The sequence below is a fragment of the Rattus norvegicus genome, chromosome 18, assembly GCF_021556685.1.
Source record: "Rattus norvegicus strain SHRSP/BbbUtx chromosome 18, alternate assembly SHRSP_T2T, whole genome shotgun sequence".
In the NCBI taxonomy this organism is placed as follows: Eukaryota; Metazoa; Chordata; class Mammalia; order Rodentia; family Muridae; genus Rattus; species Rattus norvegicus.
The window spans coordinates 50,219,837-50,234,637 of NC_141551.1; the positions used below are offsets into that span (position 1 = coordinate 50,219,837).

Below are 14,801 nucleotides of genomic sequence, written 5' to 3' on the forward strand. Positions count from 1 at the left end.
TAATCTCAACCCAGGGGCAAGCCCATTCTACAGAATGGTCTGTCAAGTTTTAGATGTGCAAAAGGCAGCAGAGGCAACAGAGCCCCCATGAGAGCACAGGGCAGGTGCTGGAAGGAATCCCATCAAAACAATACTTGGAAGAAACGCTTTGACCTGGTGAGCATGGAGAAAGCAGGAGAAAGGCTTGAACAAAACAGTTCATGAGGAGACATGTAAGAGAGTCTTTTCTTTGAAAATAACAAACAAACAACTAAATCTCTGGTTGTTTGTGAAGAGAAATATCATTTAAAAAGTAGCTTGGATATCCTTCAAGCCAAAATAATTCCAGGCTCTGAGAAATGGCTGTTAAAGTTCCTACCTCTCAAGCATAAAGACACAAGCTGAATGCTTTCAGCAGCCAAGTAAAAAGTCAGGGACATGTGTTTGTAGACCCAGTGCTGGAGAAATGCAGAAAGATGTGTATCTCAGAGGTTTCCTGATCAACCTAGCTCAACCATCAAGCCCCCAGTCCTAGTATGACCCTCAGCCAATGAGGAACACCAGTGGAGTTGACCTCTAACCTTTAGATTTGTGTGTGCCCACACGTGTATACACACACACACACACACACACACACACACACACACACACACACACACACCACATCACATACCATACACCACACACCACACACCACACACCACACACCACACACCACACACCACACACCTGTGCATACATAAAGAAAAAAGGTAATTCTCAAACTGACTTTGTTGCTTGGGATTCCCTTCAATATTTTCCTTTGAAACAGCACGATAGACGGCTGATTATTTAAACATTTGCTCTCCCAGCAACACTGAAGTCTAAATGATATTTTGCATTCTGTTGTTTGAGTCAGGAACTGTCTTCGATGGGGTGGGGGTTTCTCACTGACTCTACCTAACACGAGATAAGACTCAGACACCGCAGTGAGGCCATTGTGGGGATCCACTGTCCATGGGAGAGGTGCAGTTTTCGACACCCTGGGAGTAGACTCTGCTCATTGAGGCTGCTTAAGGCAGCAGCATTGACCCCTGCCCCATTGTATAGTGTTGGACAGTTGACAAAGCACATCATGTGCTTTATTTCCACAGCGTCTTCCCCACATCCAATGAGAACAAGCATTAGCCTCAGTTTTCAGCTGAAGAAACCCGAGACTCAGCAAATTCAAATGATTTCTCGAGACCATAAGGCTGGAAAGGCTTCTACTCTTGGGTACACCTCGCCCTGCACTTCAAAAGTAGTTTATGCTCCCAATTCCAAAACCAAAAGAGAACCAAGTTCTCTTTTTCTGCTCTTCATATCTCCTAGCGCCCTCATCAACACAACGCCCCCCCCACCCCACCGCACCTCCCGCACGAGTGCCCCATTCAAGCCAGTGAAAGCTCAGGTAACAAACGGCAAGCGACAGCAAAATCACCCGATGCTCACTGGAGCCCTGACAATATCGACAAAGTCCTTGGCAGGCCCTTCTACTTCTTGATCAATGGTACCGCAGCCAGAAACAAGCCTCCTTGGCTCGGGGCTGATTTCTGCCGTGAAAATGTACCCACTGAGTACATGTTCGTTGATATTCTGCGCACAGGAGATGAAATCACTCTGCATCGTGTCCGTTTTTGTGCTGTTAAGGCAGACAGTTGCTTTGCAAGCAAAACAGTAGACTCTTATTTGCCAGTGACATTCCACGAAGTGCTTATAATTCAGCGTTAGTTTATCAGCCATCCGATCTCCCACTCTGGGGAATGTGTCAACCATCAAAAGCAGCTGAGGAGACGCACTGCATCTTAATGGCGTTCGTTTCATCAGCCTCACTTTCTTAAGGGCATTTAATCAATGAGGACAAGTCGTAGGCAGATTTTTAAATAAATGTGTCACTTTAGGTTAATCCACAGCACAGTCGAATGTATTTGTTTATGCAACTACCAAATATGTCTCTCTGTGGCTCAGCAGAATTGAAAGGGGGAAAAAAAATCTGTAAATCAAAACATATTACAAGTGGTTTTAAACAGCTTTATTTGACCTGCCTGAATAGACCCAGGCCAGGAGCTTCAGGTACAAGGGTGTTGAATGTCAAAGCTACGCTTGAGTGAAATGCCAGACAGCTCTGCTTACCCACAAGGCTTTCTATTCATCCTCCCTTGCTCGCTTTCTCTAACCAGGTGAACAATGTGCTTTTAAAAATGTGTTTGAGGTGACAATGAGGCGAGCCAAAGATGGCAAGCTCCGAAGCAAGGGAAACTACAGGGATCTTCTCCCCTCAACCTTTGGCTACAGTGTGATGTCGAAGAAAAAGGAAATTAGAAGTGACCGGGAACCAGGCTGCTGGGCGCCTGTATCGCTGTGCCTTGATAACACCCAGATCCTGGCTTCTGTTTGCTCTCTTTGCTTTTTACATTCTTAATGTGGCTGAGGCAAACAGCAAGGCTGTAATTGTGTAAACACGGGGCCCACGTCAAATAGAATATTTCCCCCCCTTTTTTTGCCATCCGTTATCAGCTATCGGAACTGTCAAAATATGATTGTCACATCTGCTGGAAGTGTATCGGCCAGCTTGGGATGTGAATGTGGCGGTGTTATTTTAGATTGATTTTCTTAATGCTTCCCCTTAAGTGTGCCCCTGTGCAGACTGGTGGAGCCTTTCAGGTCCTTGAACAAAGCTTGAACTGTGTTGCCATTTGTCCCTAGGCAGCAGTGTCCATTTGGAGAAGGACCTGTGCTGAGGTTTTTGTTGGAAACACTTAAATAATCTCCGTCTTCCTTTTCTCTTCTGACACAGAGACTGTTTACCAAGTAAGATTGAGCGTGTATGGTCCTTTCAAGTCTGCAGCTAATGAAAGTTATTAATATTCCGTGGGCTTCAGAGCACAAATCTATTTAACGGTTTCAAAAAAATCATTCAAATCCAAGGGAAAGCCTTCACTGTTGGTTCTTATAGAGAGAAAAAGATACCCAGATTTGTCCCCCACCCCCCATTGAGTGTATGTGTGGGGGAGGGGGAGAGACAGAAAGACAGAGACAGAGACAGAGAGGGGAGGAGGGAAAGGGAGAGGTAGAAAGAGAGAGAGATTGCAGTGGAAACTGAGGGTTGGTAAGAGTGTAAATGATGTTCTTCTCTCCCCATTTTTATAGCTAGCAATGCAAACTGGCTCTTTTGGCCTTGGGAGGGGCTGTGCTACTCTAATATGCATGAATGAACTTGATAAGATGGCGCTCCTTTCTATTTCGATTCCTTTGACTAAAAAAGAGTGACATTTAAACAATTATGTATCCTCTCTCTGAAGGTGTAGGAAGGACTCTGCAGAGTCTGGGCAGGCTGATTCTGGTTCCTCAGGGTACCAGGAGCATAGAGGTTCTAAGTCATTGCAAGGAGGAAATGCCCCTCCCACACACATGTATAAACGTGTGCTACGATAGCCACCTAACAAAAGAGACAAGTCAGAACGAGGCTCACACGCCAGCTTGAAGTCCAGTTCAGCTTCCTTCCAATTGTGAGACAAATTAAACTCACTCTGTGCGTTCTGGCACGGTGTGTAATTAGCTTTCAGATGCTACGGTACATTTATTTATCCGATGCAGCCTTTGGATACTCAAGGTCGACCCCTCCAGTCCCCATAACAGTCACCTCAAGTGTGTCGCTCCCGTATTCCATAAATCAAACCATTTTGGTAAGTCGTGTTGTAACCTTTCCCAACATCTCTGTGTGTTAGCTTTAACGTTATTATATCCCGTTGTGATGGAAATGGACTCTCTGTAACCAGCGATAATGAAAATAGCCACTTTACACAGGTTCTGCAGGCAATTATGCAGGCTTTCTTAGGACTCCAGAGAAATCTAAGCTAATTGCTTTGGGACTTTTCCCACATTTCCATAAATTCTTTGTTAATTTTTCATGAGTAACTGTTATTGCAGTTGCCCTTAAAACTCCCATTGTATTCAATAATGTAAAGAAGTCATTATGGAAACAGAAGTGGTTTACTAGTGTCCGGGCCAGAACCCAATTCCCTTTGATTTCTGTACATTGTCAAGAAAGGTGGATCTCTCTCTCTCTCTCTCTCTCTCTCTCTCTCTCTCTCTCTCTCTCTCTCTCTCTGATAGAGAGCTTTTCTTCGTCTGAGTTTACTCAAAGCCAATCTAAAAGTGGTTCCATGCGGTGGCTACCTCATCATTACTGGACTGGAATTGAGTTTGCTTTATCTGACGGCTTGCACTGCAATTGCTTTCATAGCTCCTCAGCCACCCTAAAGACAAAGGACTCTGTTTTAAGTGATAGAGGAGCAGCCGGGTGAGCCCAGTGTCTCAGGGAATGCTCTGAAATTACCTTAGATGTTATATTTGATTTATTGATTGCTTAAAGCCAGACTCACAATTTCTGTAGCTACAATAAGAACAACCTTAGAACTCCTTGGATGCGCTGTGGGTTCTTTTCCTTTTTTTCTTTTTTCTTTCTATTTTGGTCTGATTCTCTCCCGTGAAGCCTCTTGGATAAAGGAACATGTCACTCTGAGAACACAGTCTTCCCCTTCCTCTCAGGCAGCATTGCGCTACTCATAGAGCATCCCAGGGCCTGGGACATTCAAAAGTGCACATAGATGAAGGGGAAGCAGACCTTAGCTTTATCCAGAGTCAGCAAGTGTAGCTCTAGCCATATTACACCGAGTGTGTCTAGTGTCAGAAGCTAATTAGGATCAGGCCCTGTGCATGGTAGGAAGCCCCACAATTAGCAAGCTGAAAATCTATAAAGGGAACTCTTGTAGTTTAAGGATATAATGCTTGCGTTTTACAGCTTGGGGTTCAAGTCGCATGGGACATAGACATACATTCATCACCTACAACTGAAGATCCTGGCAGACTGTTGTGAGCATGGACACCATCATTAAATGACACGCAGAAGGGGAAAAGAAAAATATCCAGCTATCTGATCCCCTTTTCTGGGGCTTCATAAAGCCTTGCTACACTCCACCTTTCATGTGCACACACGAGTGGTTGGTGGCCAGTGTGACGCAGGCCTGGAATGGCAGAGGGAACTGACTTTCCATGAGGGGACATGAAGGAAGTCTGCTTCAGGAGCTCTGTGTTCTCCAGGGATACTTTCAGCACATCCCATGGGGGAACTTCTCATCTACAAACAAACTCACGTAACAGACCAACTGGAACTGTCTGCAGCCATTCAAGCTCTCCTAAGGGAAACAAATAAAAAAACAATTTTGTAAGTAAGAATTATGCTGGCTGCCTTCCAAAGTCATAAAAAGCAAAGTTCTTGGAGACTAATGTCTTGCAAGTGTTTTCCCAAGGTGTAACCGATAGGTATCTTTTTCCCAAGAGGTAATTGGTAGGCATCTCAGCAAACGTGCTGTAAGTTAAATGGAGACTGAATAAGGGAGTTGGGAATCAGAGTACACTCGGTTTACGGTGTCTGAGTGTTTACCTTGTTCTCTCACTTTCATAGAGACTATCAAGCCACTGCTGGAGCTTAAGGTTTACCCATGTTTCTTCCTCCACATCATAGTGTAGCATCAGTCCTATCAGTTGCCACCAGAACACCTCTTCCCCCTTCCTTCTAGGAATTACTGTGCTGGACTGTGAACGTGTCCACCATCTTCGCTTGCAAAGGTTCATTACAATGAGTCATTGGTCGAGTTCAAGATCTCTGGCTTCTATGGACCCTCAGCGGGACTCCCCCTGGTTATCCTGTTGTTGCCCTGTGTCATGGATCATGCCCTGCAGCTCTGGAACAACAGGATTGGCTCTTGCACATATCCCAGTCATTTGCAGATGATATAGATTTGGGGGTGGGCCAATTCAGAGACCTGAATCTGGGCCTGGGTGGTAGCTAAGCTGATCAGTATGCTGGTTCTCCCTTATCTGTACCAACAGGGAAAGTTCTCCCACACCTCTCTGCCTAGGTTACCTTATGTTGCCATCTGTAGGAAGTGGGATCAATACTCTTGCTCTCATATCCTTGGGACAGTTCACCCACACCCACACCTCCACAGATAGCTCAGCTGTACTACCCAATCAAGGCATGGGCCCCACTCTCCTAAGTGCTACACCCTGTGAGGGGCTGAACCATCTACCCTGCTCTCACACTTTCAGGCTGGCTGCCTCATGCCAGTTCCACTGTGTTGCCCAAGAGTGGTAGAGGACCCGATTTCCCAAGTGTTACAGGCAGTGAGGGGCAGGGATAGCGCTCCTGTTCTCATGATTCCAGGGCCAGTTCTTCCAACCACCATAGATGGCAATGGAGGGGGCATCACCCTCACATCCACACCACCTCACATCCAAGTAGGAGCAAAGGTATTGCTCTTGGGTATTCTCATCCTCTGGGCTGGTTCCTCCATGTACCCTCCACCAGGACCAGCTCTACTGTGCTGCCCAGAAAAGGTGCAGGGCCCATTCCCCCAAGTGCTGCAGTCACATACTCACATTTTTAATATACATACCTTCCAAAGCAACACACACACACACACACACACACACACACACACACACAAAACAAAATAAACAAAACCCCCAAACTAACAAGATTAATTCCCACAAGATTATTTGAAGTAGAAACAAAATGAAAGGTAGGACGTGGTTTGGGACTGGAGTGTCTCCCAAAAGGACAGTTCTGGAAGGTCTTGGTCTGGGGGTATTGGAGGATAGGGGGCAAATCCTGGTGGGAATGTTTTGGTCACTAAGGAAGGAGATTTGGGGGTTTTTGCTCTCTCTCTCTCTCTCTCTCTCTCTCTCTCTCTTCCCCCCCCATCTGCCTCTTTCTCTCTCTCTGCCTTTCCTTCTCTCTCTCCACTTATACCAGCCATGAGACCAAAAGCTCCTCTGTGTATTTCTCCCAGAATGCACTTGCACTGCCCATGCCAAGTGATAATAGTCTAAAACGAGGTCCGAAATAACTCTCTCTCTCTTATAGACTGATTGGCTAAGGTGCTTTGATACAGTTTAAGTGGTTTGCTACATGTCAATGTAGGAATAGCATCTTAGAAGTGGGATGTAGCTCAATTGTTTAAGAATAAAAATAGCTGGGTGTGTTGGAGGTAGAAGGACTTGGAAGTTGACAACCAAAGTTTCAGATAAGCGTGGGCTACAATGGAACACCCTGTCTACATTTTTTTTTTAAGAAATAAAAGAGAGACATAGAAGGAAAGACCCATATTATAGCAATAAGCATAAAGCTAAATAAAGAAGCAATAGTTATGACTGCCTTTAAGGGGTATTCTAGGGAGTGGGAAATGGGAAGGGATATTAAATAAGGAAATGTTTCCTTTGTACTTTATATACATTGGTAAATTGGTGATTTTATGCCATTCACATTAATTAGGTCATGATCATGCACAAGTATATGTAATTCTTATAAATGACATTTCAGTCTATAGACTATCTGGTGACATTTTGAGTCTACAGACTATCTGGCAGTATACATGATTCCATCTGACCTATAAGTTTTTAAGAGACAATACGGGATCCAGATGAAAGAATGAGATTTAAGGCCAGAGAAATCAAGTGTTTTGTAATTCATATTCACTACATGTACAAACCTAAGAAAATCATATCTAACCTATCAATTCCTTATTTCACCCTGTGCAAGGCAGGCAAAATATCACTTACTTCCTATGACTAGTAATGGGGGTCAGGGCATTAATAAATGTGAAATACGCAATGTAGCACCTGGCACCAAGTAGGTCTCTAATAATTATGATAAATACCCCATCCTCTGACTCCTCCTGACACCGGCTTTATTCATTAGCCATCACTACGTGCACAGAACTTGGAGACTGAAAAGTAGAGAGCAAACCTAACTAGCGGGCTTTGCAAGAGAGCAACCTACAGAAAAGGTTGGGAGATCAGTGCAGAACTAAGAACCAGAGCATCGCAGAGATTCTCAGCCTTCCTGCAACCCTTTAACACAGCTTCTCATGTGCAACGATCAGGCCCCCACCCCAACCACAATAACATTTTCTTGCTACATCCTAACTGTAGTTTTGCCACTGTTAAGAATCATAATGTAAATAGCAGATATGCTCCCACCAAGGGAGTCAGGACCCACAGGTTGAGAACCATGATTCTGAATTCTCTAGTCAGCTGTGAATTTCATGCTTACTACTACTGACAGTAACTCCGTTTTGCTTGCTAAGTTAATTTGCCCCCCTATCTTGGAGAGTCAGGGGAGCTCAGTTTCTTGCAGATCAAGAGAGCTGGCCACCCTACAATTAATAATTTACATGACATTCATCTCTGTACCCTTAAAACAACAACAGCAACAATCAAACAAACAAACCAACAAACAGCTCACCTGAACTAACCCTGGCCCAGGTGCTTTCCCAAAGCAGCAGCCGAGGGAGAAGGCAGCCTTTCCCAGCAAGGCCTGCTGGGGGAAGCTTTTCAGAAAAGAAGCCCTGTGCAGAGTACCTAATTTGCACGTCAAAGCCATTTGAAAGAGCAGTGCTACCCGTCCTGGTCCCTCCCAGGGACAAATGGTGAGGTCTGTGTGTGCTCGTGAATGCTGGCCATTCTCTTTCCTTTGCTCTGCTATCTGTCACCACCTCGGATGGGGAGGGTTAGACAAACAGTCCCTTGATCTGTTTAAAGGAACACTAGCCCTGCCCAAACAAGGCCTTGCTTGGATTTTCTCAGCCCAGTGATAATGATAAAGAGATTGGACTTTGGCCTGTGAGTTCCAGTCCAGGGCCTATTGAGGGACAGAAAGCGAATTGCACTTTTCCTTAAAAGTGACCACCAAAAGAAAGGGAGAAAGGGCTTTGTTTAGGTCTCAGCTTGTTTTCAGCTCCTCAGAAGCCTGGCTTTCATGCACTCCAACTGTGCAGGTCAGTGGCTACAAAGTACCTTCCCCGTGACTCCCTCCCACAGCTGCCCTTCCAGACTGCTTTGCTGCCTAATGTGGGCTCAGCATTCTCTCCCCTCAAAATACCAGTCCTTAGTCCTTATTCAGAGCACACAATCAGTTTTTTGAAATCCTTGGAGAAGCCAGCATTTTTTGCTCCAGCTGAGGAGAGGGGAGAGACCCAACCAAAAAACAAGGACAAATGTTAAGTAGTGAAAACGCCCATCCCCCATCCCTTTGCTGTCAGGACTACTTCCCAAGGAAGCTAGTTCAGGCTTCAGAAGCAGTCCTAAAACTTGGGTGGGCCCGCACACCAAACCCCAGCAGGGTAGCAGTGAAGTGTCCTGTGCCTTCCCAAATGTATGGGCTCCATTCTTTTTTGTGTTCACTGGGAATTTCCAGAACTTCTCTGCGAGGGGGAAAGAAGAGCTCTTTGCTTTAAGATACTGTGTTATGACAACCAGCCAGCCTGTCATTATTTAGTGGCCCAGGCGCTGTAATGGGGACACAGACCTGTTGTTTTTATTAAAGGGGTTGTCAGGATAGATAATTCACACCTCATTAGCTGCTTCATTAGGAGGACAGTAGCCCTGTGGGCCCTAAACTTGTAGCCATTTAAAGACAAAGCAAATGAAGGCTCTCCTTGTCAGGAAGCATCTCCCCACACAGCTCCGTCAGTGGGAGTGTTTCAAAAACTGCTATTTTCTAGGGGTTGGGGTGGGAGTGGGGCTTTCCCTGACTCTGGAGCTTAAATGTGTAAAACATATTCACTTAAAACTGATTTGATTTAAGTTAAAAGCATCGCTTTGCAGTGAGCTGCACAACCCACATCATCCATCAAAACCTAGCCATCTCGGCCTGCGATGTGGAGTTACTTAAGCATTTTCATATGCCTGAACCTTTTTGTAGAATAAAAAGCGAGACCATGAAATACACAGAAGGGAAAACATCAAAAAAAAAAAAAAATGTGTCCAGGGCCCGTGACACTGGAATTGCGCGAGCATGGGTTTGACTAAGCATCATTTATACAAACAGTGGACTCTAATCCTGTTTTCTTTCATAATGCATATTTTTTTCTCAGCAGCAAATTCTGCAGATCTTGAAATGCAATATGGGGGCTCTGGTTTCCTAGTGAAATCAAATGGCTGATCTGTTTTCTCAAAATATGTGTGACATCTGGAGCTGGCCCCAGGGCGTGCCTGCCTCAAGATGAGAAATAGCTGAAGATCCAGTACCCTTTAGATCAAGCAGCCAATGGGCTGGCCAGGGTTTTTCAAATTCAATTCTGATGACTCTCTTTTCACAAGCTTCCTAACTGGTCATACACATAACACTGCCTCTGCAGAGTTTTAGTTGAAGACCAGATTCTATAAGCAACATTGGTTGTAAATGCTTGCAACCGTTATTTGTTCTTTGTGTTTCCCTGATCACAACTTACTTTTCATTGATTTCAAAAGGTCCTCAGAAGACTCCTCTGTGGCAACTTAATCCCCAAATTTAAATGTTAACAATTTGGTGGTGATCTGGGATAGATGCACTCAATGAAGGCCCTGGCATTTTAGGAAGAGAGAGAGTACTACTAAATACTATCTAGTAGAAGCTAGTACACTCTATTTTGCCAAGCAAAACCCTTTGGCATATTAGGACACAGTAAGAAGCCCTCAGCAGATGCTAATAACATGTCTTTGGACTTTTCCAGCCTCTGCCACCATGAGCTGAATAAACTTCTGCTCTTCACAAACTCCTCAACCTGTGCTATTCATTTAAAGCAACAGAGTGCACTGCCTGCTTTTGCAGAGATGCACTAGGAAACTAGGAAACTAGAGAAGTAAAAAGAAGCCACCCAATAATGGAGCTGATACCTGAGGGGTAAGAAGACACTGTGCTCGTGCATTCTGGATGGCACTTGAATTATCTCCAATTTGAACTTACAATTCAGCCATCTACCTCCTCCAGAAAAAGAGTCAAGTACAAACGACAGGTCCTGAGGGATCGGAAGTGCCACAGATGGATTTGGAGAAGGTCTCCTGGCACTCGAAATCACAGCACATTAGCAATGATTGATTCTCCATGTGTGGTCCTCCAGCCTCACCTGAGAATTTGTTAGAACTTGGCAAGTGGTACCCTGGATCTGCTAATTCAGAAATTCTGAGATTGGAGACATGATTTTAGACAGCTCTCCAAGTCATTTATGTTGCAAATCAAAATTTGCGGGTCACAGTCCTACAAAACCATTGAAGCAGAGAGCCTGAGGTCATATTCTCTTAAGAAAGTGAACTGGGACCTGGAAAGATCCCTGGTACTTGAGAGCAATTTACTGCTCTTTCAGAGAACCTAGGTTAGGTTCCCAATACCCACAAGGCCATCTGTAACCAGTTCCCGGGGTATCCCGTATCTGACCTCCTCAGGTTCCTGCATGCATGTGGTACACATACATACACTCAGGCACACACACACACATTAAACTACATGCATAATTTTTTAAATGCTTGTTAGGGAGCTCTGCATCGTGGCCCATGGCTGTAATCTCAGCACTCAGGAAGCTGAGACCACAGGATAGGGAGTTCAAGGTCAGCCTGGGCTGTAAGGAAGAACTTGTCAAAGAAAAGAAGGAAGAGATAGAAGGGGGAAATGGAAGAAAGGAGAGACAGAAGGACTGAGGGAAGAGAAAGGGGGAAAAATAGTATTCAATTAAAGACTTGTTCTCTGTAGAGACTTGTGAGAGGCAAAGTCTCAGAGAAAAAAAGTGGCCGAAGACAGGCTTTGGCCTCACTCAAAGGCAAGAGTAGTGGGTGGGGGCTTCTGTTGCGTACAGCACAGAGAGTTACCCCACTTTGGGCAAAGGAAACTAAGTGGAAGGTTTTAGGTTTGGGCTTAAGGGGAACACTGGGACATATTTATTTGAATAGTTAATAATGTTACTGACAGACAGGAAACATGGCAGTGGGTCTGAGGAGTGTTCAGGTCCCCTTGGCAGAGTGAGGTGGGGTCGGGCTGTCCAGTTCATGCTGATTTCAGAGGAAGTACCATGCTAAGGTTGATGCATCATCCAGAGTATACGCTCTGTAACCAAGCAGTGTCCGCTCTGAACAGCATTTGGTTTGGGATGTAACACCAATTCTTTGAATCTAAGTTAACAGTTCTTAGGCACCAACAGTGGGGAGGTAGGAAGCCTCTCTCTCAGCTGAGGGTAGGTCTCTGAAGAAGAGGAAGCTACCCCAGTCACAATAGCTTGGGAATGACTTTGTTGCTATGACTTGACTGTGTTCCCCACAATTAATGTAATGGAAACTTACACTTTAAGGCGACTGTGCTGGAGGAGGGTGGGCCTAAGGGAGGAAGGAGTTTAACTCACAGAGGCTCCACTCTCAGGAATGAATGAATCCCAGTTATAAATGGCCTTGAGGCTGGGCGTGTGATCTCCTCTTCCCTGGTCTCATTCTTTCTTACACTTTCACTTTCTGCAGTGAGGATGGTGTAGCCAAATGGTCCTTGATTGATGGTGGCACATTAATATTGGCCTTTCCAGCTTCCAGAACCATAAAAACTCAATCTCTTGTCTTGATAAATTGTCTACGCTGTCATATGTTCCTGAACCCAAACTAAATAGGTAAAGCTAGCAAGTACTAAGAAAAGGTGAGTATTGATGTCACTGAAATGTACAGTAAGCTTGAGACACGTTCCTACCCTGGTGCTGTCACAGTGGATCAAATGGAAGATTCTCCTGTTCATTCTGGGGACCCCAGACCTATGTAGCCACTCTCAGCAGGCCAGATCTCACAACTTGAAGAAATCAGACATTCATACCCTACCCAGCAAGTGTTTCACTGAGACAGAAAGTTAATGAGGATGCTCTGATGTAACTGTCCAACCCCTAATTTAGGTCTTGGTCCCAATACCTGACTTCTCCATGAACCTTGACTTGTAGGCTATCCTAGACTAAATCAAAAGATATAGAACATCTCACTGCCTCCGAAAAGGATATAAAAGCCAGATATATCCTGTGTCCCACTCATGATTGTTATCTTACTCTTACTGTGAGCTATCCTTTTGTCTTGTTTTTGTTGTTGTTGTTGTTTGCTTGCTTGCTTGCTTGCTTGTGTTGTTTTGCTTTGTTGAGACATGGTTTCTTTTCGTAGCACCAACTATCCAAGAAGTCCCTTTGTAGAGCAGGCTGGCCTTTAACTCTCTCTACCTGCCTCTGCTTCCCTAGTGGTGGGATTAAAGGCATGGGCCACCACAATTAGCTTAAAACATCCTTTTAAAAATTCATCTCTGAATTGTAATGGGGGCTTGTTTTTTCCCATTAAGACCCCATCATACTGCCTTGGATGTGCTGTACTGTCCCTTTTTAATGTTTTCCTTCCCCTAGGCTCCATCATGGCTCCCATGGTTACAAGGCTCTCTCTTCTAAGCAAACTCGTTCTTGCATGTTAATTCAGTGTCGGCTCCTTTCCTACCATCTCTTTCTCTGTTTAATAACATCCATTTGAATATGTAAATATGAAGCAGTAAAGACCAGAAACTGTAGCTCAGTTCTGAGTAGCTACTAAAACACCTACATCTTTCATCTTTAAAATCACTTTTCAATAACTGTAGAATAAAGTTTGTTTGAGAGCATATCATCAGCGTCGTCCGTAGGGAGCTGGAGAAGAGCCTCATTTGAATTTGCCATTCTAAGTCACATGGACTTTAATTGCCCTGTATCTATTTCTCTGTTTGCAAGCAGGGTACTCCGATTTGCCTGGGGGTACCTACCCATTCCTGTTTCATTTGGGGCTTGGTCAAACTGCAAATCACCATGCCTGTCTTCAGCTGAACAAAGAGTAGGGTACACTCTTCAACTTGGAGTTGATGGGCTGATCACAGCAGTTTAATCATGGTCAGAGAACCTTCAAGAAGTGATTGAATATTGAATCACAAATTTAGCAGCCTCTTCTACCAAGGTGTCCAAAGGAACTTTAGACCAGGATTATCTCTTTATGACATTCGAGTGTCACATTCATCACATAGATTCTTACACACACACACACACACACACACACACACACACACACACACCATTTTTTGAGTGTTGCTACTTTCAACAAATGAATCCTGACTGATGGGCTGGAGAGATGGCTCAGTGGTTAAGAGCACTGACTGCTCTTCCAAAGGACTTGAGTTCAATTCCCAGCAACCACATGGTGACTCACAACCATCTGTAATGGGGTCTGATGCCCTCTTCTGGTGTGTCTGAAGACAGCTACAGTGTACTCACATACATGGAGTAAATAAATAAATCTTAAAAAAAAAAAAAAAAAGAATCCTGACTGACACAAATCTCCATATTTCTCAAATTTGGTAACCATGTTTTTATGTGTTTTAAAATCTGGTATAAAATCCTGTTTGCATTATTAGTAGCACAAGTCACTTCAAAGCCTGGTGATGTAAAACAGATATTTGTACTGTGTTCTGGCACAGAGCATAGCAAAGTGATTTCTTTCTTCTTCAAAATATTCAACTCTCAAACTCAGAAGACTAAGGTGTCTGAGGATATAAGGAAGAGTGTCACTCGACAGCTAGGTCCTGGGTCATCTTGAGATGACTAGTTTTGTGTCTGGCGACTGGACATGGATGACTCAGAGGCTCAGTTTAGCTGAGTCACTTATAGCCTTTCTGTGTGACCTGGGTTTCCTATAAATGCTAACCTTCTAATGTTTCAATTCTATAACGGCCCAGAACCCCCAATAAAAGTGTTCCAGCCAATGAAACGGAACTAAATTGCCACTTAAAACTTGGTCTCTGAAATCATAAAGCTTTATTTTTCAGTTCACCCTATCATATGGAAATCCAGCCCAGGTTCAAGAAAGGATAAAGATTTTACCTCTTTGGAGCAAACTCAGTGGCTGAAGTACTTGTTGAACAAGCATAAAGACTGGGTTTAGATCCCCCAATAGCCTCC

At 44.3% G+C, this 14,801-nt stretch overlaps 1 long non-coding RNA gene across 1 annotated transcript; it reads right to left on the bottom strand.

The window, feature by feature from the left end:
* Window positions 1-3,971: 3,971 nt before the first annotated feature.
* Window positions 3,972-8,600, bottom strand: LOC102556109 (uncharacterized). The gene is made up of 2 exons (XR_015642549.1): window positions 8,309-8,600; window positions 3,972-5,195 (listed from the first exon to the last, which is right to left on the bottom strand). It is a non-coding gene; the product is annotated as an uncharacterized LOC102556109 (long non-coding RNA).
* Between the last annotated feature and the right edge of the window lie 6,201 nt (window positions 8,601-14,801).